The following is a 26,236-nucleotide window of genomic DNA, read 5'->3' on the forward strand; positions in this document are numbered from 1 at the left end:
TGCCAAACTTTCAAACAGTCCCCAATCCACCCTCTATGCCCCACCACACAGCTGGTTCTGCCTCAGGAAGGACCGCCCCAGCCTCTGCAGCCAGCAGGGACCATGTCCAGCAGGACTCATCCCTACAGGAGACAGCTGATGGTTTTCTCTGGTCCCAGCCAGGAGTCATTACCCCCACAATGTCTAGTTTAAACAAGTGATTAGGCAGTCTATTAAGAGCACAGGTGCTCCCTGCCAGGGAGGAACAGGAACCTGCAGAGGTAGCTGAGGATGAGAGGGAGGAGGACCTCAGGGGTCTTGCAGCAACGGGCTCTTCTACAAAGCATTTTCCAGCCCATTCCCTGGAAGGTGTAGCACCTAAGTGTTTCACAAGCCAGCATCCTGAGGGGCTCAGAGCCTGATAGACTGATTTTCAGACATGGAGCCAAATCCTGATTGTCAGACAGTCCACCCACACCATGATGGACATGAAGAACCCTGAGCCATTTAAACAGACAGACAACCCAAAGCTCTCATTGTGGCCAGTGCTTCAACCTCCCCACACAGGGCGTTGCCAACACACTCTTCTAAAACAATTACTTCATCTGAGTTACATTTCCTTTGTTTTCTCCAGGAGCTTAGGAACAGAGAAGGGATCAGAAAAGGAGACATCGTCAGAAACGATGTATTTTGTAAATGTATTCCCCCCAGCATCTCCAGAGAGAAAGCCTTCTTAATCTGAAGTCCTCAGTTGGACTGCAGAGGCTGGGAATTATCTGAAATTGCATGCAAACATGTTTGTGTGTGAATGTGTGAGCACAGGTGCATTTTTCCGGTGAGAAGGTCCATAGCTTTTATCAGCTTCTGAGAGGGGTCTGTGGCCTCCCAACATGTTAAGTGCTGTTCTAGCCCTTGCTTGGTTCTGAAGATGGTGGGTTGGCCCCTTTCCACAAAGATGACTCCATATTTTGGAATTCAGGGGTGCATTCTGAGGCCTGGATTCCACCCATTTGAAGAGGCGGCAAGGATGAGGTTGGGGTGCAGCTGAGGCAGAATCATGACAGGGTGTGTGTGCCAGGCAGAGCCGTGGCCGCCTCTAATCCAGAGGCAGTGATGGAGTGCCTTCCTCACTGCCTCATTTTTCCCATTGTGACAGCTCCATATCTACTGTTCCCTGTCACCCTGGTGACAGCCTTCTAATGATGAAGGCAGCAACAATGTCATATAAATTCCTCCAGAAACTCTGGGGCTAGAGGAAGATCAGGCTCAGGAAGCTGGGAACCAAATGCTCTACACCACAAAGTGGAAAGAACAAAGCCTTTAGGATGTGAAAGACCTGAGTTCAAATCCTGCCCTGGCCTCTTCCCACCATTGTGACCTTGAACAAATTACTGAACCTCTCTAGGTGTCAGTTTCTATATTGTAATATGAGAGTATTATATCATAGAGTTATCATGAGGATTAAATGTGATAATGCTGGCAGAGAATCTGACATCTAGCATGCAACAGGCACTCAATAAATGGGTTCCCTTTCCCAGGAGGCATGGGTGGGGACATGCATGCCCCTACCCATCTGCTGCACCACTGCAATATCAGAGAAAAGGGAGTCCCAGGGGGAACAGCTGTTTAGTAAAATGGGAATGGTGGTCAGAAGCCACATTCCCCCTACACTGTTGACCACATTCTACCAAATCCTCACATCCGGCCCCTTCTCCTCCATGAAGCCATCCTCACAGTGCTCTTCCCTGAGATTCTACAGTTGCTATCTGGGCTTTCCATCTGCACCATGCAGCCTCCCTCCCTCTCTCTCCTGGTGATGGGGGAGGTCACTTTCTCTGCTTTCTCAAAGGGTAGAGCTCTTGGCTGGCCTGGCAGCACTCCCCACAGCCCCATCCCTACCCACCTCTTCAGATCCTCTCCTCCTCTTCTTTTTCCCCTGCCCTGGACAGGAGCTGGCTGTTCTCTTTCGTGATTTCAGGTCTTTAAACCTGTTGTTCTGGAATGTCCTTCCATTCTCTGCTTAGGGAGCTCATAATTATCCTTCAAGTGTCAGCTCAATTGTCATCCCCTTTGTGACACCTTCCTTCTCTCCTCTTGCTCCCGCAACACCTACCCTTGTTTACCGTGAGCCATGGTGAGTCCACCTGCCTCCCCAGACTGAGCTTCTCAAGAGCAGGGGCTGGCTGGGCCTCCCTCATCCCTAGCATCCCCTCACCTGGCATAGGGTCTGCACACGGTCAGTGCTCAATAAATGCGGCTTGGGGTAAAAGAACAAACAACATGGTTCCCAGGGCTGGCAGTGGAATCTCCTTAATAGAAGTTTCCTGTAAAGGTGGCAGTCCCTCCCCAAGGGTGGCTAGCTTGGGTCCTGCTGGAGCAGGTCTGTGTGTAGACTAGGTGTGTGGAGGTTGATGGTTAGAGGACTGATACGCTCATCCCATCTGGATTCCGCACCTATCTACTCCAAGCCACAGGGCAGGGCAGGGCAGAAGGCTTTTGCCAACCATCCAGGTACTTCCTCCACCTTACACCTGCACAGAGAGGGAGAGGGTGAGGGTGGGGCGGGGATGAAGAAGGGAATTCATAGTCATGAGCATTGACAGTGTCATAGGTCCAACTCTTGTGTGACTGATATTCTTAAATCATTATACAGATGGGGAAACTGAGGCGGCTCATTTGCCCAGAGGCATACAAGAAGTTGCACTGAGCTAAAATTGGAGCCAGGTTGGTCTGGCCCTAGAGTAACAGTTCTTTTCTTTATAAGACGCTGCCTTCTGCAGAAATCACAAACAACACCCCAAGGAAACAGGAACAGGGAAAGGCTTATGCTAAAACATGTGTGTGTGTGTTGGCATCTTTCTTTAAAGAATGGGTGGAGAACGGGCTGGGTCATTTGCTAAGGTGGCACCGGGCAGCCTTTCCTCCATCGTGTCTGGACATGGGTAAAAGAATGATTTCACAGTAGGGTTTAGGTTGACAAGGCACTTTCTCACATGTGTGATTGCATGTGGAATCATCATGGCAACTCTCTGAGGCAGGTGTTACCATCTATCTCCATGTACTGATGAGGAAACTTCAGAATGTCTGTATTAGTCCATTTTCACACTGCTATGAAGAAATACCCAAGACTGGGTAATTTATAAACGAAAGAGGTTTAATTGACTCACAGTTCTGCATGGCTGGGGAGGCCTCAGGAAACTTACAATCATGGCAGAAGGAAAAGGAAAAGCAGGAACCTTCTTCACAGGACAGCAGGACATAGTGAGTGCAAGCAGGGGAAATGACAGGTGCTTATAAAACCATCAAATCTCATGAGACTTATTATCATGAGACCGGGCAATGGGGGAAGCCACGCCCATGATTCAATTACCTCCACTTGGTCCCACCCTTGACATGTGGGGATTATAGGAATTACAATTCAAGGTGAGATTTGGGTGGGGAGAGAGAGCCAAACTATATCACTAAGTTAGCACAGTGATTTCTCTCAGTAACAACCCAGGGCCTTTAGAGACCTGTCATCCCACCACGCTTGGCTACTTGCAATACCTGGCCAAAGTCTCAGGAAGACCGGAGGAAGACCGGAGGAAAAAGTGGTGGCAGGGAAGGAAGACCTCCAAGGTGAGAAAAGATGGGGAGGGGGGACTCCAGACACAGGTGAATTAGGGGAAGGGGCGGGGACCAGGCGGCCTGGACTGAATCAGCCCATCTCATTAGGGACCTGACTGCCTGCATTTTAGATCAGAAATATATGACCTGAAAAAACTTGGGATTTGTTTCCACGCTTTCTTGGGGTAGGCTGTGTGTGTGTGTGTGGTTTTTCTTTTAGTTTTTAGTGAACGTTCCTTAAAAAAAAAAAAAAACTACTCTTGTCTGAGCTGAAATTCTGGGGAAACAGGGGTAGTAGGCACCTGGGTTAGTACGGCCCAGGAGCAGTGCAGCCCATCAGAGATGGCAGCTACAGTGGCAGACTCTGGGAGAGCTGGGGGAGCTGTTGGGGAGGAGGGAGCAGTTACATCCAGGGAAAAACACTGTCAAGGCTGGATTTTCTCCCTTCATGAGAACCTAGGAGTCTGGATTCAGGCAAGATTCATGGGCCAGTCCAAACTGAGATGTGCTGGACATGTTGATGTATACCAGCTTTCAAAGATTCAATATGAAAAAAGAATGTGAAATATCTCATTCATGAATTTGTTATTGATTGCATTTTGAAATAATGTTTTTGATATATTGGGTTAATATGTTATTAATTTCACCTGTTTCTTTTTACCTTTTTAGTGGGGCTTGCATAATATTTCTATTGGACATAGATCTCTATATTCTAACATAGACCGTGGATTAGAAAGACTTAGGTTCAAATCCCACATCCACCACTTACTCAGGGACACTTGGCAGGCGAGCCCAGCTACAGCCACCAAAGACAAGATGAGCCCAGCCATAGGGAAAGAGCAACTGGATTCCAAGCCAGGGTTCTGTCTCAACCCAGAAGCTTTTACCCACTTCCCATAGGGATGACAGAGCCTCCACGAGTGTGGCTGGCTTAACTTTTGCTGCAGTAGGCAAGGGGGTGCCCAAGAACTTGGCCTGCAGTGACTGGGATTGCAAGATTCTGATTCCAGGAAAGGAACCAAGGAGGTTTAAAAAAAAAAAAAAAAAAAAAGGCTAGAAAGTTAAGAGGAAAAGAAGGACTTAAAGAGACTGGTCTGGCAGGGTTAATAGTTTCTTTCCTTCAATAGAGATTTCATGCCATGTTGAATAAATAAAATACCACACAATTGCAAAAGATGCATTCCACAGTATATTAGATACCACCACACTGTTACCCACATCTGTCAGCCACCATCAGAGTGACTGATGACTTATCAAAAGCCACTCTGACATTTCCAAATGAGATGTTTTGATAGAGGTGCCATTCAACAGGGCCAAAAAAGCAGATAGAACTTGAATGTAAATGAGGAACATTTGTCACCTTTGTCTCACCTATTTAAAGGTTTCTTGTCTGACAACAAGGAGAGGGAGAGAGGGAGTGAGGGGAGAGGAGGTGGAGGATGGGCAGGTAAGAAGGTAAGAGGGAAGGGGAGAGAGCACCAACTCCAAAAGAGCCCAAAGGAGAAAGGCTGGTCCCTGAGACCAGTAAGAAGTCAAAGAGAAGCAAAGCCCAGATGGACGGCTCTGATTTTTATGACGAGTCACTCTATGACTCAGCAGGAAGGAGCAATATCAAGAACAAAGACCAGAGCTGTCCAAGGTGGCAGCCCCACATGAGGCCACTGGGTATTTGCAATGTGGTCAGTCCAAATGGAGATGTGCTTAACATGTAAATGTACTCCAGCTTTCAAATATTTAATATGAAAAAAGAATGTGAAATATCTCATTCATGAATTTGTTATTGATTGCATTTTGAAATATTTTTGCTATATTGGGTTAATACGTTATTAACTTCACCTGTTTCTTTTTGCCTTTTTAATGCGGCTTGCATTATATTTCTATGGAACATACATTTCTATATTCTAACAGACTGTGGATTAGAAAGACTTAGGTTCAAATCCCTCCTCTACCACTTACTCAGGGACACTTGGCAGGTGAGCCCAGCTACAGCTACTGAAAACAAGACAGGTCAAACCATTGGGAAAGAGCACACAGCTAGAACAGGATAGGCTGGGATTGGCAGCATGTGTGGAAACAGTGGGGAAAATGTGAAGAGGAGAATGTCAGAGAGGTGCAGCCAACTGCACCTTCCCACAGGAGACAGTGAGAGAGGGCCCGGGCAGGGTGCAGAAAAAGCTGTGGCCTCTCCTAAGGCTGCCCTCACTACTGGGTACATCTCAATGCCGAATCCCAGCATGTTAAGAGTTGGAAGAAGCCTGAAAGAGGATTCAATCCAGCGACCCCAGGAAAATAGGCCCAGAGCCAGGAAATTCCTTCCATGTGCTTTCCACTGCCTCCCCCGCAGCACCTCCAGTTTGTATGTCCACTGAATTGAGGGATGGTTTCCAAGATGCGACCACTGCATGCCAACAATGAGGTCCTCTTGTATGGCACTGAGAGTTTTATTCCAGGGAGCCTTCACCTGCATGGACTTGTTACCACAGTTTGTCTTCTAGCCTCGCCCCCACTAGCCTACTTTTTGGTTAGGTTGGTTTGATTCATTCATCCATTTATACTCTGCAGCTGTGTGCTGAGAACCAGGCCATGAGTTAGGGATACAGAGATAAATAACACCCATCCCTGCCCTCCAGGACCACACAGTCTAGTGGTTTTGAAATGTGGAGCTGTTCAGACCACAGCCCCCAACCCTCAAGGTGGTGACCTTCCCCACTTTACAGCTAACTGAGGTTACCCAGTGGTGGTGGCAGGCCCAGACAGAGACGGCTCCTGACCAGAACAGAGGCCTTTCCACTAGCTGAGCTGCCTCCACTGGCACATGGAGCGAGAGGCAGCTGCGTGGAGCTGGGATGAGGTCAGGCCAGAGTCACCAAAAGACAGGTGGACGCACCAGAGCCGAGACCCTGACTTCAGAAAGGACACGAGGTAAAGGGATTTGTGGAAGGTCACAGAGCAAATGAGCGTCAAAGCCAGGACAAGAACTCAGGATTTCTGATTCCAAACTTAACTCCTTAAGCAGTGGTGACTCAAAGAGGTGGATGAGCACAGGGCCAGTCTGCAGCCAGGGGCAGAAGCCAGGAGCTGCAGTTGACTCCCTCACCTGCTGCTGCTCAGGGTTGATTCTCCCTCACCTGCTGCTGCTGCTGTTTAGGATTGATTCTCGCCCCAGAGCAACCTGCTGAGGGTCAGGGGCTCTGGGTTAAAGAGCCCCACATTCAGAAACCACTAGACTGCGATTCTCGCCCCAGAGCAACCTGCTGAGGGTCGGGGGCTCTGGGCTGAACAGCCCCACATTCGGAAACCACTAGACTGTGAGGTTCTGGAGGGCAAGGATGTGCCTTATTTATCGCTGTATCCCCAGCTCATGGCCTGGTTCTCAGCACACAGCTGCAGTGTGTGAACGAATGGATGCGCACATGAATGAATCAACCCAACCCAACTGGAAACGAGACTAAATGGGGGTGGGAGGTGGTAGAAGAACATGGACACGGTTGCTCGGGATGCATTCTTTTCTTCTTTCCTGCATCTCTGAACATGCCAGGCATTGTGCAGGCAAGAGAGGAAAGCAGTGTCCAGGTAAGAAGATAGACAATTAAGCAACCAATAAGAAGAAACACGAAGGGCTGTGAGTTCCTCCAGGGCCTTGACCCCTATGTGACCTTGACCAGATCCTTCTCCTCTCTAGGACTTAATTTGTTTAGAGGAACGGAAGTTAGATTAAACGATCCAAGGTTCACTTCCCACACTGACCCCCATGACTGGCAGACATGGACGTGAGCCCTCTCCCTGCTGCAGAGAATCATGGCCTACCCCGACCACAGCAGTAGGGGGTATGGGGAGAACAAGGCCAGGCAAAGGCACCCTGGCGCGAAGGAGGCAGACACTCCTGGAAGCAGGGTCCCCAGAGACTGTGCAGCCAGACGTAACTGGCTGTGACAAGGAGTGAGTCAGTAGTCAATTCCATTCAATAAAACTTTGATTGCCTATGAGCCTTGTAAATAGGCAACTCCCCTGTGGGCCGGGTCGGAGGTGCTCTCTTCTTTCCTCCCTCCTTCCTGCCAGCACCTGCCCAGCCTGGCCCTGGGCCCTGTGCCAACCCGAAAACTTCCTCAGCCTCTGATGCAAGCTGGGCAGCTGAGGGTTAAGCGCCCGCTGGCAGGTGAGGGCTCAGGGCCTAGGGGCAGTGGGAGGGGAGGGAGCAGGAATCACTTAGCCCTCATTAGTCCAAATTAAAATCAGGAGTGAGGTGACAATTACAATTTGCAGCGGGCTAATTGTTTTCCCTCAGAAGCTGATCGTTTTGCAGATTGGGGAAATTAATTGTTTGAAGTCCCAGGTGGATTGCCTTGAACCCAGCGCAGGCCAGACAGGCCCTGCCTTTACCTCATCACCACCCCTCAGGGACACACTCAGCAGTGGCTTCTGCCCTTTGGGATTCTCAGGCAGGGAGAGACTGAGGGTCAGGGGTGAGGGTAGGGATCCTACTAGTCTTACCTTCAGGTGGGAAGAGGGGAGAACACTGGCAGAGAGGTAGGCTGGGGGATGCCAGCAGCTGGGGCCTAGCATCCAGGAGGGGCGCTTTGCCCACCCGATGCCAACTGCTCTGTGGAGGGGTGTATCTAAGAAGCCTCCTCGGACAAGTTCCCACTTCCACTCTGCATCCAAAAGTCCCTGTAAAGTCCACTCACTCATTCAACAAACATTGACAACCCACTGTGTGCCAAGTGTTGCTTCAGGAGGGCTGGGGACAGGGCGCTGAACAGCTCAAACACAATCCCTCCGCTCATGGATTTTACTTGGGGGGCTAGATGGACAATAAACGTGTAAGTAGACATCAGAGAGTGGTAGGGGCTCGGAAGGAACGACAGATGGCAGGAGGGATGGGGCTCCAAAGACTCCCATACCCTAATCCCAGAGCCAGTGGAATCTGTCACCTTCCAGGGCAGAAAGAACCCTACAGATGTAATTACAGTTATGAACTTTAGAGAATGTCTTGGATTATCTGGGTGGGACAAATCTAGTCACATGAGTCATTAAAGCAGCTTTCTCCAGCGGCAGGCAGAAGAGGGATTCCAAGCATGCGATGATCTGATATCCTGGTGCTGGTTCTGAGGAAGCTGTGCACAAGGACTGGAGGGCGCCGCCTAGGAGCCGAGGACCATTCTCAGCTACCAGCCAGCATGGAAGCAGGGACCTCAGTCCTACAGTCACCTGAATGAGCTCAGGAGCAGATCCTCCTAGAGTCTTCAGATAGAGTCCAGCTGGCTGGCACCTTGATTTTGGCCTTTTTGAAACCTGGAGCAGAGAAATCGGCCGAGCCAACCCAGACAGACTTCTGGCCAACAGAGCTGTGAGATGGCAAATGTGTGTTTCTTTAAGCTGCTACGTTTGTGGCGATTTGTTATGGCAGCAATAAAAAGCTATTTCAGGAACTAAACAAGGTCACAGGAGAGTGACTTGGTGCTGCGTTAACATGGGTGGGCTCTTTGAAGAAGGGACTGACACCTGGATGATGCTGAAGCAGAGTGGGGTGACCAACTTGTCCTCATTTCCCAATTTCAGCATTTAAGTCCTGTATGCTCCCAAAATCCCCCAGCCCCAGGCAAACCGGATTTCTTGTTAGCATTTGGCAGAAGGAACGGCCCAAGCAAAGGCTTGGGGAATAGGAGCTTTCAGGTGAGTTGCCACAAAAAGCATCCCAAGGGAAGTTCTGTCGGACATAGGAGCGGGTGACGGGGGCTCCTGGGGAATCGTGCAGAAAACTCTTTCGAATGGGGACTGAGCAACTCTACCCAAGGATAGGTGAGAACTCCAGCCCTCCTTCCAGAACCCCATCCTCCTGCTATAGGGCTTAAGAATCACCAGCCCCTGCCTGCCCTGCCCTGAGGCTGCTTCCTTTCTCCCCTGGCCCAACTCCTTTCCCCAGCCGGCCCTGCCAGGGCCCAGGTGTGTCCCAGTGGCGGGGTACCAGATGCCTGCTGTGGCTTTCCCCAGTGGGATGCTGGCATTCTGCCAAGCAGCACACAGTAGGGGGAATTTTTCAAGACGTCTTTAATTAGTGAGACAATAGGAGGCTGGGAAGCAGAGAAGACAAAGGTTGCGGATGGCTTCACACCCTGTCAAAACAGTGGCTGTGAGCCTGAAGAATGCCTGCAAGGCAAAGGGAGAGGGATAAACAGAGATGGGCCATGGGACTCTTCACCCTCCTCTCTTCCCTTCTCCCCCTCCTCTCCACCCCTGCCCCCTCACCTTCTTCCTTGCCTCCCTGAACCACAGCTGCAGCCGCCTTTACATTAACCCACCCCTCTCCCAGTTCAGCTGGTCACCTCCCAGCGCTGTTTCGAGTCAGGTAAGAGGCGGCTGTTTAGGAGCTCAGCAAGGAGGCAGAAGAGCAAAGAAGGACCTGAGCTAAAGTTTTGGCTCCTTGTCTCATTATCTGGGTGATGCCTGGCAAGTTAATTGCTCTGGGTCTCAGTTTTCTCTTCCCTACAATTAGAGTAATAATGCCTACTTTGCAGGGTGGTGGTTGCAAAGATTAGAGATGTCAGAAAGTGCCCCACACGGAGTTAGGTACTGGATAAGTGGCAGCTATTTCTGCTATGACAGCTTGCACCTCCCATCCTGGATCCTAGCCCTCCAATCCAATATTTCCCAAACTCAGAGCATGCTCAAGGATCACTCAGAGAGCTTGTTAACATGCAAATGTCCATCCCACTCCTCAGGGTGGAGCCCCAGACACCTGCAGATTGAAAAGCTTCCAAGCAGGTGATTCCAATGCAGGCAACTGGGCCTGCTTCCTGGGAAAGGAGCTAGCCCAGGGCCGTCCTGCACCTGGGTCCATTTCAGAAGCCATTCCCCTACAGATGGAGGGCACTGGCAGGGAAGTGAGGTCTTGCCTCTCCCACCAACCTGCTACCTTCACCTGAGTGTCTGTCCTGGGGGCAGCTTCCACATCTAAGCAAGGTGAGCTGGTCCTCAGGTCAGAGCTTCTGCGGAAGGGACCTCGGTATCCACCTCATTTTGCTTCCTTGTTTTTCAGTGGAAGAAGCAGAGTCCGAGAGCAGGGAAGTGACTAGTATTAGATGGTGCAAAAGTAATTGCAGTTTTTGACATTGAAAGTAACAGCAAAAAACTGCAATTACTTTTGCACCAGCCAAATATTAATATAAGGGCACACACTGAACTCTGGGTTTCTGATTCTCATCTGCAAGATACAAGTGCACAGCTACAAGATGGCTAGCCCCTCTCAAATCAGAAGTTCTAAGTTCCTCTAGGAGTTGGTTCCATTGAACCCAGGTTGGGAAACCGTGAAGGAAGCCTGAGGCTGATTGCCTTCTTGATCTCTAATCAACTTCTTGACACCTCTCTGATTTCTGGGCCAGGACGGCTGCTTCTCCCTTGCCAAATAATGACAGGCTGACCCTTACTGAACACTTGGTATGAACTAGGAACTCTTCTAAGCACTTTACTTGTATTAACCCACATAAGCCTACAACAATCCTGTGATGCCTTTACCCTCATTTATAAATGGGAATCTAAAATACAGAGATTGGCCCGGGTGCAGTGGCTCATGGCTGTAATCCTAGTGCTCTGGGAGGCAGAGGCAGGAGGATCACTTGAGACCAAGAGTTCAAGACCAGCCTGGGCAACATAGTGAGACCCTGTCTCTACAAACAGGGCTCACTTGAGCCCTGTAGGCTCTGTAAGGCCCAGCCTGGGCAACAGAGTGAGACCCCATCTCAAAAAAAAAAAAAAAGAAAAGAAAAACTATTTAGCTGGGCATGGTGGCATGTACCTGTAGTCTCAGCTACTCAGGAGGCTGAGGTGGAAGGATCACTTCAGTCTGGGAGTTTGAGGCTGCAGTGAGCCATAATTGTGCCAGTACACTCCCTCTTTGGTGACAGTGTGAGACCCTGACAAAAAAAAAAAAAAAAATCTAAGATTAAGTAACCTGCCTGAGGTCACATAGCTGAAGCTGGGATTTGAATCTCAGCAGTCTGGCCCCAAAGTCTGCGTGCTTAACCACTGAGTAACATTGTCCTTGAAGCCATACTTGTAAGTACATGATATACTGCCAACCCAAAGTCAGTAAGGACTGGTGTAAAGAGGACTGGATTAAGAATTAGAAGACCCAATTGTCTGAGAAGGGGTATGAGGAGCCTTCTGGATACTGGAATGTTTAAGCTGTTCACTTAAGATTTACGGGTTTGAGGCCGGGCGCGGTGGCTCACACCTGTAATCCCAGCATTTTGGGAGGCCGAGGCGGGTGGATCACAAAGTCAGGAGATCGAGACCATCCTGGCTAACACGGTGAAAACCCATCTCTACTAAAAATACAAAAAATAAAAATAAAAAATAGCCAGGCGTGGTGGTGGGCACCTGTAGTCCCAGCTATTTGGGAGGCTGAGGCAGGAGAATGGCATGAACCCAGGAGGCAGAGCTTGCAGTGAGCCAAGATCACGCCACTGCCCTCCAGCCTGGGCGACAGAGCAAGACTACGTTTCAAAAAAAAAAAAAAAAAAGATTTATGGGTTTGAATGCTATAGACAAGTTTAATCTAAATGAAAAATCAGAAGGCTTGGGTTTGTCCCAATGGTGGCCTATTAGCTGTGTGACCATTAGCTTGTTATGCCTTGTTTTTTTTTTTCATCTGCAAACCAGAACAATTAGAATGAAAGCCTGCTTTCTTAGTCAATAAGGAAGTTGTACAAAGTTCTTTCTTTGTATAGCAGGTCCCATCCAGCTGTCTTCATCCTTTTTGTATCCCCCGATCGAAAACTCTCTGCCAAACTCTCCCTGGTAGTACTCACAGCACATGTGGCTACTTGCATCCTTCCCTGGACCAGAAGCTCTTTGATTCCATCCAACCATCCAAGTCATCCAACTTTGTGCTCATGCAGAAGTAGCACTTGGTAGTCACGCCTATCACTGGCACTAACCAGTGCGTGCTGGAACCAGCTTGCACCAGTCCATGAGAGCTGACGGGGCTCACCTCGTCCCAGCTCCACCCTCAACAACATTACATTGTAGGTTGAAATTGGCTGTGATGGAAATACTGAAAACTATGAAAACTGGCAAATATTACAAATTAGGGCTTCCTTCCTTGCCACTCCCCCAGCACAACACCCCTGCCATGAACCCAAAGTGTTCCTCTCAAGTGGGCCCCAGGAGGTTTATGAGAGCTCTGGGACTACCAGTAGCTGGGGAACTGTGGTGTGAGTGTAGTTGTTCTGAAACTTTAATGTGTGCAAAAGACATTCTCCATTCCCTAGCCCCTGTGGACATTCCCAGCTCCCCCAGGCCTTGGCTGAAGAAACTGCCGAGTGGAGTGGGACACAGGTGGCTGGACCCAGCTGAGGCAAGTTCTCCGACGGTGGAACTGACCACCCTAGCAAGTGGTGCTACAACCTTGATGGCATCCCTACTTTAGGTCTCACCAAGTTTATGCTCTATGTTTGGTGGGTTTTCGTTTTTGTTTTCTTGAGACAGGGTCTTGCTCTGTCACCAAGGCTGGAGTGCAGTGGCGTGATCTGGGGTCATTGCAGCCCCCATCTCCCAGGCTCAAGTGATCCTCCCACCTCAGCCTCCCAAGTAGCTGGGACTACAGGCATGTGCCACCATGCCCAGCTAATTTTTTAAAAAATGTTTTGTTTCTTAGAGAAGGGATCTTACTTATTTCCCAGGTTGATCTTGAACTCCTGGGCTCAAGTGATCTGCCATACTAGGCCTCCCAAAGTGCTGGGATTACAGGCATGAGCCACCGCGCCCAGCCAGGTGAGGTGTTTTTTTTTTCTCCTCCTTCCTTTCTCTTCCTCTCTACATTCATTCAAACACCAATTCCATGTATTCTCTCTGCCAGGCACTGGGAATAGATACAAGATGAACAAGATCCAGCCTCTGTCCCGAGGAAGCTCTGTACCTAGCAGGGCAGACAGACTCACAAATATGACTGTGGCCCTGGGGGCTGCTGACAGGACAAGGGCACCAAAAGGCAGGATAACTGTGTTCAGAGCAGCACAGTGGCCCTCAGAGCTCCACGTCTTTCCTTTCCTCTATTCTTTCTTTCTTTTTCTATTTTTTTGAGTCGGAGTCTCGCTCTGTCGCCCAGGCTGGAGTGCAGTGGCGCGATCTTGGCTCACTGCAAGCTCCGCCTCCCAGGTTCACGCCATTCTTCTGCCTCAGCCTCCTGAGTAGCTGGGACTACAGGCGCCTGCCACCATGCCTGGCTAATTTTTTTGTATTTTTGGTAGAGATGGGGTTTCACCGTGTTAGCCAGGATGGTCTCGATCTCCTGACCTTGTGATCCACCCGCCTCAGCCTCCCAAAGTGCTGGGATTACAGGTGTGAGCCACCGCACCTGGCCCCCCTCTATTCTTTCTTTGTCTCTTCTCTATCTCTGGCCTGCCCCTGGCTCTCTGCATCCATGTATGACAAAGATACAGTAACTGGTAAGTACAGTATGACATTCTTATCGAAAAATTAGAAGGCATAGAAAAACATGGAGAAAATTTAAATAATCCCCTTTTCTACCTCCTGGTGCTAACCACTGTTAACATTTTGATGCATATCTTTTCAGGCTTTTTCTTATGACAGCAAATATTCTTATAATTTGTCTTTCCCTGGGGTTCATGTCATCTTTCTTGTTTTCCACCTTGTTTTGATAGAGTACATCTTTTTTGAGTTGCTTTTGAAAAAGAGGTAAGTTTCTTGAAAGTCTTAGTGTTTGAAAATTTTTGCATGAACATTTTTGCAAATGTTTGCATGTCTTTATTGAGCCTCCATATCTGACAGTTTGACTGGAAATATAATTTCAGATTGTAAATAACATTCCCTCACATGTTGGAAGACACCGTTCCATGACCTATTTGCTTCTAGGGCTGCTGTTGAGAAGTCTGCTCTATCCTAAAGCCTGTCTTTTTCTTCCTGGCTTGTGGAATCTTCACTTTATACCTGACATTCTGAAATCGCAAAATGTTGTCTCTTTGTGAGGGTCTCTCCTTCATTAATTGTGCTAGGCACCTAATGGACCCTTGCCATCTGGAAAGTAATCATCTTCATTGAATGAAACAACATATTTTAAGTTTCCAAGAACTTGTTCTGTGCATCTTCCTTAAAAAATAAAAATCACCCAAATGTCTACCAACTGATAGATGGATTAAAAAAATGGTATATCTGATGGGCGTGATGGCTCACGTCTGTAATTCCAGCACTTTGGGAGGCCGAGGCGGGTGGATCATCTGAGGTCAGGAGTTTGAGACTAGCCTGGCCAACATGGTGAAACCCTTGTCTCTACTAAAAGTAAAAAAATTAGCCAGGTGTGGTGGTGCAGGCCTGTAATCCTAGCTACTTGGGAGGCTGAGGCAGGAGAATCACTTGACCCTGGGAGGCGGAGGTTCCAGTGAGATGAGATCAAGCCATTGCACTCCAGCCTGGGTGACACAGCAAGACTCCATCTCAAAATATATATCTGTGTGTGTGTGTGTGTGTGTGTGTGTGTATAGTATATCCATATAATGCAGAAATATTCAACTACAAAAAGGAACGTAGTAATGGCACATGCTACAACCTAGATGAACCTTGAAAACAAGCTAAGCGGAAGATGCCAGACACAAAGGCTACAAATTGTATGATTCCATTTATATGACACGTCCAGAATAAGCAAATCTATACAGACAGAAAGCAGACTAGTGGTTGCCAGGGTCTGGGGGAAGGGGAGAATGAGGAGTGGCTGCTGATGGATATGGGGTTTTTTGGGGGCGATAATGAGAATGTTTTAGAGTTAGATAATGGCAATGGATGTACAACCTTGTGAATATATTAAAAACTACCAAATTGTAAACTTTAAAATGGTGAATTTTATGGTATGTGAATTATGTCTCAATTTTTTAAAAAGGCCCCATGATCTTGTTTTGTGGGTATAATTTCGTCTCTCAACTCTCTGAGGATATCAGTTGAGGTGGCGATGGTGGTTTTTATTTGTTCTTTTGCTCCCTGCATAGTATTTCCTTTCTTCAAGTTTTTATTTATTGTTTATTTTGGCTTATGCTTTTTTAATATTAGATACCTCCCTTAAAATTCTAGTAAGCCTTAGCCAATGGTTCATTTTTTTTTTTTGAGACTGAGTCTCACTCTGTCACCCAGGCGGGAGTACAATGGCGCAATCTCAGCTCACTGTAACCTCTGCCTCCCAGGTTCAAGCCATTCTCCTGCCTCAGCCTCCTGAGTAGCTGGAATTACAGGCACATGCCACCATGCAGGGCTAATTTTTATATTTTTAGTGGAGACAGGGTTTCACTGTATTGGCCAGGCTGATCTCAAACTCCTGACCTTAGGTGATTTGCCCACCTTGGTCTCCCAAACTGTTGGGATTACAGGCATGAGCCACTGTGCCCGGTCAATGGTTCGTATTTACAGATGAGGCATTTAAAGCTGATTGGAATGGGCAGGGCTTAAGTGAGAGGGAGGGGGTCTCCCAAATGTCATCACTTGTCCAACTACCAATATTTTTAGACCCAACTGGAAGAAATGACCAAAAGGCTTCCCCCTTTAGCTTGGAAACGTTGAGCAAATGCTCACTTTTCCAACATAGTGCCTCATCTCTACCCATACTTGTACCCCTATCCCCAAGTCAGCACTTTTTGGGTTCAGTCCCTTTGGAAAGCAAAGTTTTCTTCAGGATGCTCTAGGTTAAAGCAGGGACAGTCATGGGGTGAAATGGGGTGAGGAAGGGATCTGAGGTATCAGTCTCCTGTTTCTGGCCCTACTCCATACCCTGTCTTCAGATGCCAACCATTTCTCAGCCTCTCTGTGGTTTTATAGCAGGAATCTGCCCATTTCTCATTGACTCCTAAAGAGGGGGAGTCAAGAAAAACTCTAGGTTTTTCTTGCTTTATCAAGCCTAGACAGTTACCTTCTCCAGTTCCAAAATTGTACTGACATTTCTTATTCGCTTTGATCTCCTCCCCTGCCCTTGTGGGCCTGCATCTTTTTTACTTCTTTACTCGTAGTGTGGTTTGGGGAGGCAGCGCAGAGCACCAGAGATGTTAGTCCATCATGTTTAAACAGAAGTCCCTCCTTGCTATTGTCATTTAAAAGAGGCAGTCACTGGTATTCTCTGTTTATCATAAGGTGGCTTCTGCCATTATGACCAACCTCAGTCTGACATGACATAGTATGTAATGCTGACTTGCCAGTGCTGTGAGACCAGCAGGCGAACCTCCTGGCAAGCTGAGAGTTGGGTGACTTTGCCCTCAATAGCCATTCTCATTGTATTTCTCAGTCATACTTTACTGCATTTGATGGGGGAAATTATGTGGTAGTCTCTAATCCATGGATTCATGAAGGGCTATGATGTATCCCTTGAGAATGTCAAGGGCCTACTGTACCTCTGTCACTATGGAAACTAGTTCCCTGGTAGCAATTATGCTTAGCAACATCACAATAGTGCAATGCACATGGATTCTGGCTCTGGTAATGGACAGGGAGCAGTCCCTGGAGAGAGGGCCACACTTACCCTAATGACAGTCTCCAGGGTCTCCATCCAGCCTGAGCACCCTGCATGGAGCCTGGCCTGAAGTGCTCCAGCTCAGAGGAGGAAGAGGGGGAAGGTAAGCCTGTTTGGCCCACTGCAATCTGGAATCATTCAAGTGCTCCTGGAATGGCTTTCTAAACCCAGCCTCCCAGGACATCTGTCTTATGGCCACCTAAGAGAGAGAGGTTTAAGGTGGTCAACAGTTCATAACCCACTTTCCGGGGTGCGTGTGTGTGTGTGACGGATAGTTCAAAAGTCACTTGTTTGGCTTTGAAATGCATTGTAGGATTTTTTTCTCCAGTGTATTTACTATGCAAATGAGTTACTATGTGTGAAGTGTTTAGAAAAGCCTGGCTCATGGTAAGTGCCTTATAAGTGTTTGCTATTATTATTATTACTAAAACTGTATTTAGCTTGGATCCACATGAAAACATTGTATTCCTGGACTCTTTGCAATTCACTAAACTCAACAAAAAATAGATGAGACAGAGACCCAGGGACTAAGAACTCCTGGGTCATTGACCCCTCTTTACATAATAGAGAATAAGCCATCATCCAAATATTTTGTTCATTGGTTTGCCCCATTCACTGGATTGGTGAACTCCCTGCCAGGCCCACTCCTTGACACTTTACCAAGAACCAAAGAGTTGATGCCTGTAAAGACATCTGTGAGCTGTCTCTTTCCAGAGGACCCTCAAGGCTGCTTCTCCCTGGTCCAGGGGGTGACAGCAGGCCAAGCTCCATGCCCTTGGCTTGTTCACAGGGCTCCTGCTCCTCTCCAGGTCTCCCGTTCACCCGCATTTCTCCATCCAGCTGGCCTTCCTCCTGTTATAGATGTGTCTCCATCTCCCCTTGCCTTTTCTGTCATCATCTCCATCATCTCACTTTCTTTCTTTTCCTCCTCCGGGCTGGGAGTTCCTTAAGGGCAGGTCTTGTTCATCTTGACAATCTGAACACCTAGAATGGGGCCTAGTAAATAGCAGATGTCCAACATATTTTTTTCCTTTTTGGAATGATAAATCCTCATTCTTTATTGTCTTGCTTCTGAGGTATCCGCCTTGTGTCCTTTACTTTCCGCCTCCTCCCCCACTTCCTCTCTCTCTCTCTTCGTCTTAGAGCCTCTTGGGCTGCTCTTCTGCCTGGCTGTGCGTGTGAAGGAGGTGGTGTTTCCCATCCTTGGGAAAGCCCTGCTGACCTCAGTGGCAGGGAGAGGCCTAAACAGGTTGCACAGCTCAGCATGTCAGGACTGATACCTCCTGATGAGAAGCAGTCTTGTTCTGTGCAATTTCCATCTCATTTGTCTTTTCATTTGTAGCTTAAATTGGCCAATTTCATCTGGAATGTGCCTGGACTCTCTGACAAGCCATATACTACAAATGAGTGTCCTAGTAGCGGTCTGCAGAGGGACTGGCAGGGGAGTGGGCCCAGGTCCTCCACAGCAGCATTGGTGACAGCCCCTGGGCCTCTGGAGACACTAATGCTTGGAGGATGGGGGCCAAATGTGATCTCCCCAAGGCCTGAGGAGGGGAGGATGGAGGAACCTGCCATAAGAGGGATTTAGGGCGAGGTCCTAAAAAATTCAGTTGATTGATTGATTGATTTTTTTCTCTCTATCAGAAGAGGGTAAGGTACATGGGATGGAAGAGGAGTTTTTTGCACGTTTAAGGGTGGGAAGCAATGATACGATGTGGAGCAAAAAAGACAAATACTCCATTCCCATGAAATTCAAAAACAGGCTAAACTAGTCTACATTGCTAGAACGCTGAGTGTAAGGGAGTCTTTTAGGGGGCTAGAAATGTTCTACATGTTGTTTTATATCTTGATTTGGGAGTGGTAATATGGGGATATTGTATACTCCATATTCAAACTCAAGTTGCCCGCATGATTTGTTTGCTTCACTATATGAGTTCTACCTCAATAAAAACGGGGGAAAAAGTCACACCAATGGTTTTCAAACTTTCCTGTACATAAGAATCCTGTAGGAGCTTATCTACAATGCAGATTTCTGGCCAGCCTGGAATCTATTTAGTCGGTCTGAAGTGCTGTCTGGGAATCTGCGTCTGAGAGCCCCACGCCCCCAAGGGTGATCTTGAGACAGGTGTTCCACAGACCAGAAAAGACCACACAGGGGCTTGAACATCTGCCCAGTTAGATGGTCTGAGCGCCATGCTGCTGGGAGCCATGAGGGGCAGCTGGGTGGCTGAGAGCTCCCGGATGCCCTTGGCAGGGAGGGTTAGAGGTTGGCCACACTGCAGCACAGAGAAAGTACGGTCAGGACAGCAGAAGCGGTAGTGGGAAATGAGGGGCTGCTCTCTGGGCTAAGAAGGATTAGGACAGGGAGTGGATCCTTTCATCAGGGATGAGAATCTGAGCAAAGAATGCTCTCCTGTACCCCTGCAGCCTGGGTACCCTGACGCAGGATGGCTGGGCAAACCTCATGGAGTGGCTTTGGCTCAGGAAGGGTAGCTGCTGCGGAAAGTTGGTCCCCAGTAGAGGTGGAGTTTCACGGAATAGCCTGATCCCTCTGTAGGGTCTGGAGACTGGATGTGATCAGTTCTGTATCTTCAGCAGGCACCTTCTGTCCAAAAGGAAGAAGGAACCCAAGACTGAAGACCCACAGCTAAAGGTGAGACCTTGGGGAGGGTGTAGACAATGTGGCACTTCCATAGACAAATGCCAGGATAGTCTGAGCATCTGAAAATGTGGACAAATGATGACTTGAGCTGTCCTTGACTTGAGGGTCTGGGAGGGCTAAGAGGTAGTGAGGGGGAGCTACATACAGGGAGTGGGAAAAGGGGTGGGGGCATCTACCATATGCCAGACCCTTTACAAACACCATCCCATCTAATCCTCCAGTAATTCTCCGGCATAATTTACTTATGTCAGCTTTACAGATGACAAAACTAAGACTAAGAGATGTTCACCAACTTGTCCAAGGCCACAATTCACAGTGGAATCTGAACTTGGCTCCACATGACTCGAGTCCCACGATCTTTTCATGTTCCCTGCTACCTCTCCCTCTCAGCCTCCTACAGTGATGGGACATTTATGAACTTGCAAAATGCTTTCTCACACATTATCTTATTTGATTTTCACAGACATGTGTGAGGCAGGTATAAGTTCTGTTCTATGGATGAACAATTGGTCTTCAGGTAAAGCACAACTTGTCTAAGGTCAAATATAGCTGGTAAGTATTTGGGAACTGGGACCTAAATACATATTTGATGAGTAACTTTGCCACAATATCTTATCTGGACACTTGAAAACATACTCCAGCCCTGTCATAAACCCAGGAGAATTTGAAGATGTCCCTCCCTACTTACAGCCTGGTTTCATGATCACTAGAAACTGATTTAACTAAACCCCTTTCTGTTCTCAGGATGGCTCAGGGGACTGAGCTGAAAAAAAAAAGGCCTCAGAAGGGAAATGGAGGCCCAGAAAGCTTTGGTGAGCAGCTCAAGATTACACGGGACATGGAGACCAGAATTCATGTTTCCTCAAATAGTTCATTTCCAGAGGGCTTTTAGGCTATTCTATCATCTGCCCTCTGTCTGCCTCAGGGGCTCTCCCCTCCATCCCCCGTTTGGACCATGAACTGATGCCAATGGCACCAAGGAAGCATCAACTGATACTAGGCAGAAGGTCAGGGCAGTGGCCCCTGGGAGTCTTCATGGCTCCTCTGGCAGAAAGTACCTGGAGGCATCAGCTCATGGACCTGGAGCATATCAGCAAGGGTACAGGTGGGAACAGGGATACACCGTACCAGATCATCACCCTGGCACTACTCATGAGAAACTTTCCCAGCCATTCTACTTGGTTGACTTGGCCAGGAAGGAGTTAACACACAACATGTGAGGAGTACACTGAGTAGGGAGCTATGTTCTGGGGTGAACTGTGGGTATCTGGGTCCATTTAATGCACCAAGTCTTCAAATAGTGGCAGCCATCACAGACTCTCCTGTCTGCTTGTGCCTGCACACGGGGCTCTTTCACTTAGTGGCTTCTCCCCAGCAAACATTTTTAGCCCATCCTGGTTTCTCCTCACCGCCCTCTCTACCGTGGGAAATGCAACCACATTGTCCAAGTCAGACCTAATTAGACCAGCAAATCGATGGCACTCAAGTCATCACAGCACACTCCAAGCACAAGAGGAAATGCTGTGTAGGTTATCCTGTGAGCTGCTTGTTGTGTCTGTTTGTGTTTCCTTGGATTATCCATTTCTGCTCCCTGCCTTCCATCACCTCACTAATGGAGAGGCAGGTTGCAGTCCCCCACAGGCCAGCATTCATCTTCCCAGTCTGACCCTCTCGGAGGCTATTACGCTGCTGTTGCAAGATCGACAAGGGGAGAAAAATGAAAACAGTGCACAGGGAGCAATGGAGGGCAAATGGGACTCTTTTAGAACTGGATCCATTGATACGTCAGGCCAAGGAGAAATGACCACAAGCTCTGAAAAATGGAGAGCTCCCCCAGACAGCAAAGCCAGTGGAGTGGGCTTCCCCACTGGGCTGCCCACAGGAAGCGGCCAGGCTGGTGGGGGAAGAAGAATGTTTCTCTGCAGAAGACTGGGCAGCCTAGGTCCCACAAAATGAGGTGAGGGTTACTGAGGTCATTGCTGCCCCTGCCTCAATTAAAAAATTAGAAATCCTCCCCAACCAGCTCTGTTCCTCTCCCCGCAAAGCATTGCGGAAGAAAACACAGAAGCCGCCAGCCCTATTATGCATTCATGATTCCAGCTTCACCCAATCCTCTCTGCTGCAATCCCTTTATTCCTCCCCTGCAGCTGCCCCGGCACCTCTGCACAGTCCTTTTCTGGATCTGCCCCTCACCGTGCTCCCATCTGCACCCCGTCCTCAGAACAGATTGCCTTGCCTGACCTCCTGAGGCCGATGGAGATGGAGATCGTGAGGTAACCCCCTTTGCCCTCCATCACTGTGCCTCCCACACCTCTGCGCAGCTCGTTCATTCTCTCTCCCTTCACTCTGACTTACGGGAAGAGGAATTTTAAAACCAACCTCATCTCTTCCCACCTCCTCAGGAAACTCACTCCTTTGCTTACCCTCTCTCCACCTTTAAAAATAACAATAAAAACGCCCCTTTCACCTGTGATTCCTTCTAAGCACAGACCCTTCTTGCATAAGCCCCTGTGAGTTAATTTTCAATCCCACAGCTCTTCTCAATCCAACAGCACTTTTGCAGCTTTCAGCCTCGGGGAGCTCTTGATGGGATCATCTGCCATGCCACCAACTTCCTTCTTGGAACTCCCTCCCCATCTTCTGCGCCTGCCTTGTGCCCATTCTCCTTCTGGGGTCAGTTCTTTGCCATTCGGCAGGCCCCATCCTCCACTCCCCATTACGGTCCCTCTTTACAGCCTCATCTGGTCTCTCATTACACTCTGCAGTAGCCTGATGGTCAGCTCTTTAATCAAATCCCATTCAGTTCCCTGAAGTACCAAAGTTCCCCATGAGTCCCTAGAGCAGTGTCCTAAATCAGACACATCACCCTCTCTACCCCAATACTGGCCCCACTTCCTCACCAGTCCATCCTTCCCAACAGTCCATTTTGTCTTCCCAGGTGAGGTTCCATTCTCTTTAGGAAGATAATGCTTCAACTCTCCCTCTGAATTGCCCCTAACTTGGATCACAGATGGACATGAAAGAAAAAAAAGACAAAATTTTTAAAAAGAACTGCCCCTAACAACAGAGTGATCATGCATTCCTTGGGGGTCTGAAGGCATAATCCCACATGGCCCGCCGAAAGGCCAAAACTACTTTAAAGTCTCATTTTTCATTTTTATTTTTTCAGAGACAGGTTCTCCTTCTGTCACCCAGGCTGGGCCTGAACTCCTGGGCTCTAAGTGATCCTCCCGCCTCCGCCTTCCAAAGTACTGGGATTACAGGTGTGAGCACCCCCATAGCCAGCCTCTAATTGCTTTGGGGGTGAGTCGACATCATTAGTAGTTCCTTGAGGGTAAGGCCCGCAGTTTTACCCTTTTTATCTGTCCCTCCTACTTGTGGCCTTAATTGGCCAAAACCATGGGTTCCCCCTAAGGCCACAGGGCACTCTCTGTGAAACGCCACCCTGGAGACTCCACTTATCTCCAATGTGTCCCTGGAGGCTGGGGTTGGCTCTCTTGTCACCTCACTCTTCAAAAGGACAGTGGGAGTTGCTCAAGCAAGCCCATCTCCTGGGCGCTGTGCCCAGGACAGAGACTAGTCCAACTTGTGGTTCCTTTCCAATCACTTAATCACATTTGGCTCTTCACACCTGAGGTTGAGGACTTCCAACAGCTCCACAAATCCTCTGCAATTAAACCTCCTGAGACCCCCGCCGAGTGAAAATAACTCACTGCTTCCACAAGCAAAAACACCCCAGTAGACTTTTTAGCTTAGCATGGACACTTTCGGAACCCAACCAGTTGTTTCTGCAGACTGCATCGGCACCGTCTGACCCAGCACCTGCTGGGAGGGTGGTGGTACAGGAAGAAGCAGGAGTTGGAAGGGTTGCTTTGCATTTTGATAAAATGAGCAAACTGCAAATTAGATGCAAAGTACTATGAAGAGATGGCATATATTAATTTGAAACCAAAAGCTCTGGGCATTTTAGGCAATAAAACGCCAGCCCTGTATGTGATCATATTTACTGCCCCAATTTTCCTTTCCTGATATTCTAAGTAAAACGGAAAGTGTACGCTATTGAGAGGGACATATTCCTCTCCTGTGAATATCTAGGCATAGGAATAAGTTGGTCATGATGCTAGTTATGTAAATATAAATGCCATCTCATCCACATCCTTGCTGGCAAACATTTATTGAGCACCTACTATGTGTAAAACACCATGCTAGGTGTTAAGCAAAGAGCATAAAGTACCCTCATTCAGTTGAGCTCGTACAATAAACATCTGTTAGGTGCTTATTGCTAAACATTTATTAAGTGCCACTTGCTAGTCATGTGATCCTGGACCAGTCAGCTTTCTCACTTGCAAAACGAGGTAATGCCAATGTCCTTCAGTGGGTGGATGGTTAAATAATTGTGGCATATCCCTATCATGGAATACTACAAAAAATAACAAACTACTGATATAGGCAACTACTCGATGAACCTCAAGGAAATTATGCTGAATATAAAAAAAGCCGCTGGGTGCGGTGGCTCAAGTCTGTAATCCCAGCACTTTGGGAGGCTGAGGCAGATGGATCACTTTAGGTCAGGAGTTTGAGACCAGCCTGGTCAACATGGTGAAACCCAGTCTCCACTAAAAATACAAAAAATTAGCCAGGCGTGGTGCCCGCACCTGTAATCCCAGCTACTCAGGAGGCTGAGGCACAAGAATTGCTTGAACTTGGGAGGCAGAGGTTGCAGTGAGCCGAGATCGTGCCACTGCACTCCAGCCTGGATGCCAGAGTGAAACTCTGTCTCCAAAAAAAAAAAAAAAAGCCAACAACAAAAAATTACAGACTCAATGTTCCCATTTATATAACAACTGCAAAACAACATAATTACAGAGATGAAGAATAGCTGAGTGGCTGACAGAGTGCGAGATGCGGTAGCATGGCTATACAGGGGCAGCACAAGGGAGTTCTGTGATGGTGCAGTTACGTATCTTGATTGTGGTGGATTTACACAAAACCAGGCACACACAAAGGAGTGTATGTATAACTGGTGAAATTCAGATAAACTCTATGGGTTATATCAATGTCAATTTCCTTGTTTTGACCCTACACTGTAATTAGGCATGATGTTGATGCTGGGGGATGCTGGATGAAGGGTACTGTGGACTTCCCTGCACATTTCTTTGCATCTCCAGTTAATCTATTCTTTTTTAAAAAAAAATTAAAAAACAATTTAAAAATAGAGTGCAAAACATACATCATATGGTTATTCTGAGGATTCAATGAGTTAATATAAAGCACTTAAATAGCATCTAGTACATAGTAAACCTTCAATATATGTTGTGATTTTATTACTACTACATGCGGCACACTGGGAGTTGCCCATATAAATAGCTCCCAGTCTCTGTTTTTGAGGAGTTGCTAATCCAGCAGAAGAGAAAGACCCAGCAAAGAGAGACTTTTAATAGAATGTGCTGAATGTGCTCCGTTCATGGGAGGAGTTCTCAGGGCTTTAGGGAGGGTTTCCTGGAAAAGATGCCACTAGAGCTGAGTAGTGAAGTCTGGTAAGAGCCAGCCAGGAGAGGAGACTATGAAGGGCACCCAGGCAGAAAGAACAGTCCGAGAAAAGCTCAGAGGTGTGAAGCTGCGTGAGATTGCTGAGCAACTGGGGACCACTGGTTTAACTTGGGCATTTGGGAGGCAGTGAGGGGTGGAGGAAGAGGCTGGCAAAGTAGGCAGAAGCCATGCCAGGGAGGGTGTGCATGTCTCAAGAGCTTGCATGTTATCCTCCTGGAGTCTGTGGTGAGGAGCCACTGTCTTCTCTCAGCTTTGACCATCCTCGTTCCTCACTCTGTGGACTCTCTGGGCACTCTTGTTCCAGAGTACTCCATTCCTGGCATAGAATGAATCCCCATAGACCTGTGAAGATCTGAGAAAAGCAAGAGGCCAGTGCTGGCCCCACCAAGCCAACTTGGTCTGCTCCAAACCATACTGCACATGACATTCCAGATCCACCTTTTTCCCAGCCCCTGTGGGTGGTGGTGGTTGTTTATGGTGCCACTCCTTCTTCCACTACTGTGGATAATTTGAACTTGCAGCAATCTCTTTTCTATAAAGCATGGATATGCAGCAGTAGAGACAGCATGGAAGGGCTGAGTGCGGTGACTCATGCCTGTAATCCCAGAACTTTGGGAGACTGAGGCGGGCAGATCATTTGAGGTCAGGAGTTTGAGACCAGCCTGGCCAACATGGTGAAACTCGATCTCTACTAAAAATACAAATATTAGCCGGGTGTGGTGGTGCGTGCCTGTGAACCCAGCTAATTGGGAGGCTGAGCTAGGAGAATCGCTTGAACCCGGGAGGTGGAGGTTGCAGTGAGCAAAGATCACGCCATTGCACTCCAGCCTGGGTGACAGAGCGAGACTCTGTCTCAAAAAAGAGCAAGGAAGTGGGGCCTGAGTACCAGGCTCAAGTCCAGCTCTTCACTGATCGGCTGTGTGACTGTGGGCAACCAC

General features: G+C 48.2%; 1 protein-coding gene and 1 long non-coding RNA gene across 4 annotated transcripts in view; one reads left to right on the forward strand and one right to left on the reverse strand.

The window, feature by feature from the left end:
* The window catches only part of LRRN2 (leucine rich repeat neuronal 2), a 68,188-nt gene that overhangs the window by 24,770 nt on the left and 17,182 nt on the right, over nt 1-26,236 (reverse strand). The gene's annotated exons all lie outside the window — the stretch shown is intronic.
* LOC117074599 lies at nt 17,096-21,986 on the forward strand. Of its 3 annotated transcripts, none has more exons than XR_004433630.1 (5): nt 17,096-17,189; nt 19,682-19,739; nt 20,212-20,300; nt 20,493-20,853; nt 21,896-21,986. It is a non-coding gene; the product is annotated as an uncharacterized LOC117074599 (long non-coding RNA). The 3 variants fall into 3 exon arrangements; XR_004433631.1 differs by having other exon boundaries at nt 20,493-20,560; nt 21,896-21,974; XR_004433632.1 differs by having other exon boundaries at nt 17,097-17,189; nt 19,685-19,739.

The sequence above is a fragment of the Trachypithecus francoisi genome, unplaced genomic scaffold (assembly GCF_009764315.1).
Source record: "Trachypithecus francoisi isolate TF-2019V2 unplaced genomic scaffold, Tfra_2.0 Lachesis_group5, whole genome shotgun sequence".
NCBI lineage: Eukaryota > Metazoa > Chordata > Mammalia > Primates > Cercopithecidae > Trachypithecus > Trachypithecus francoisi.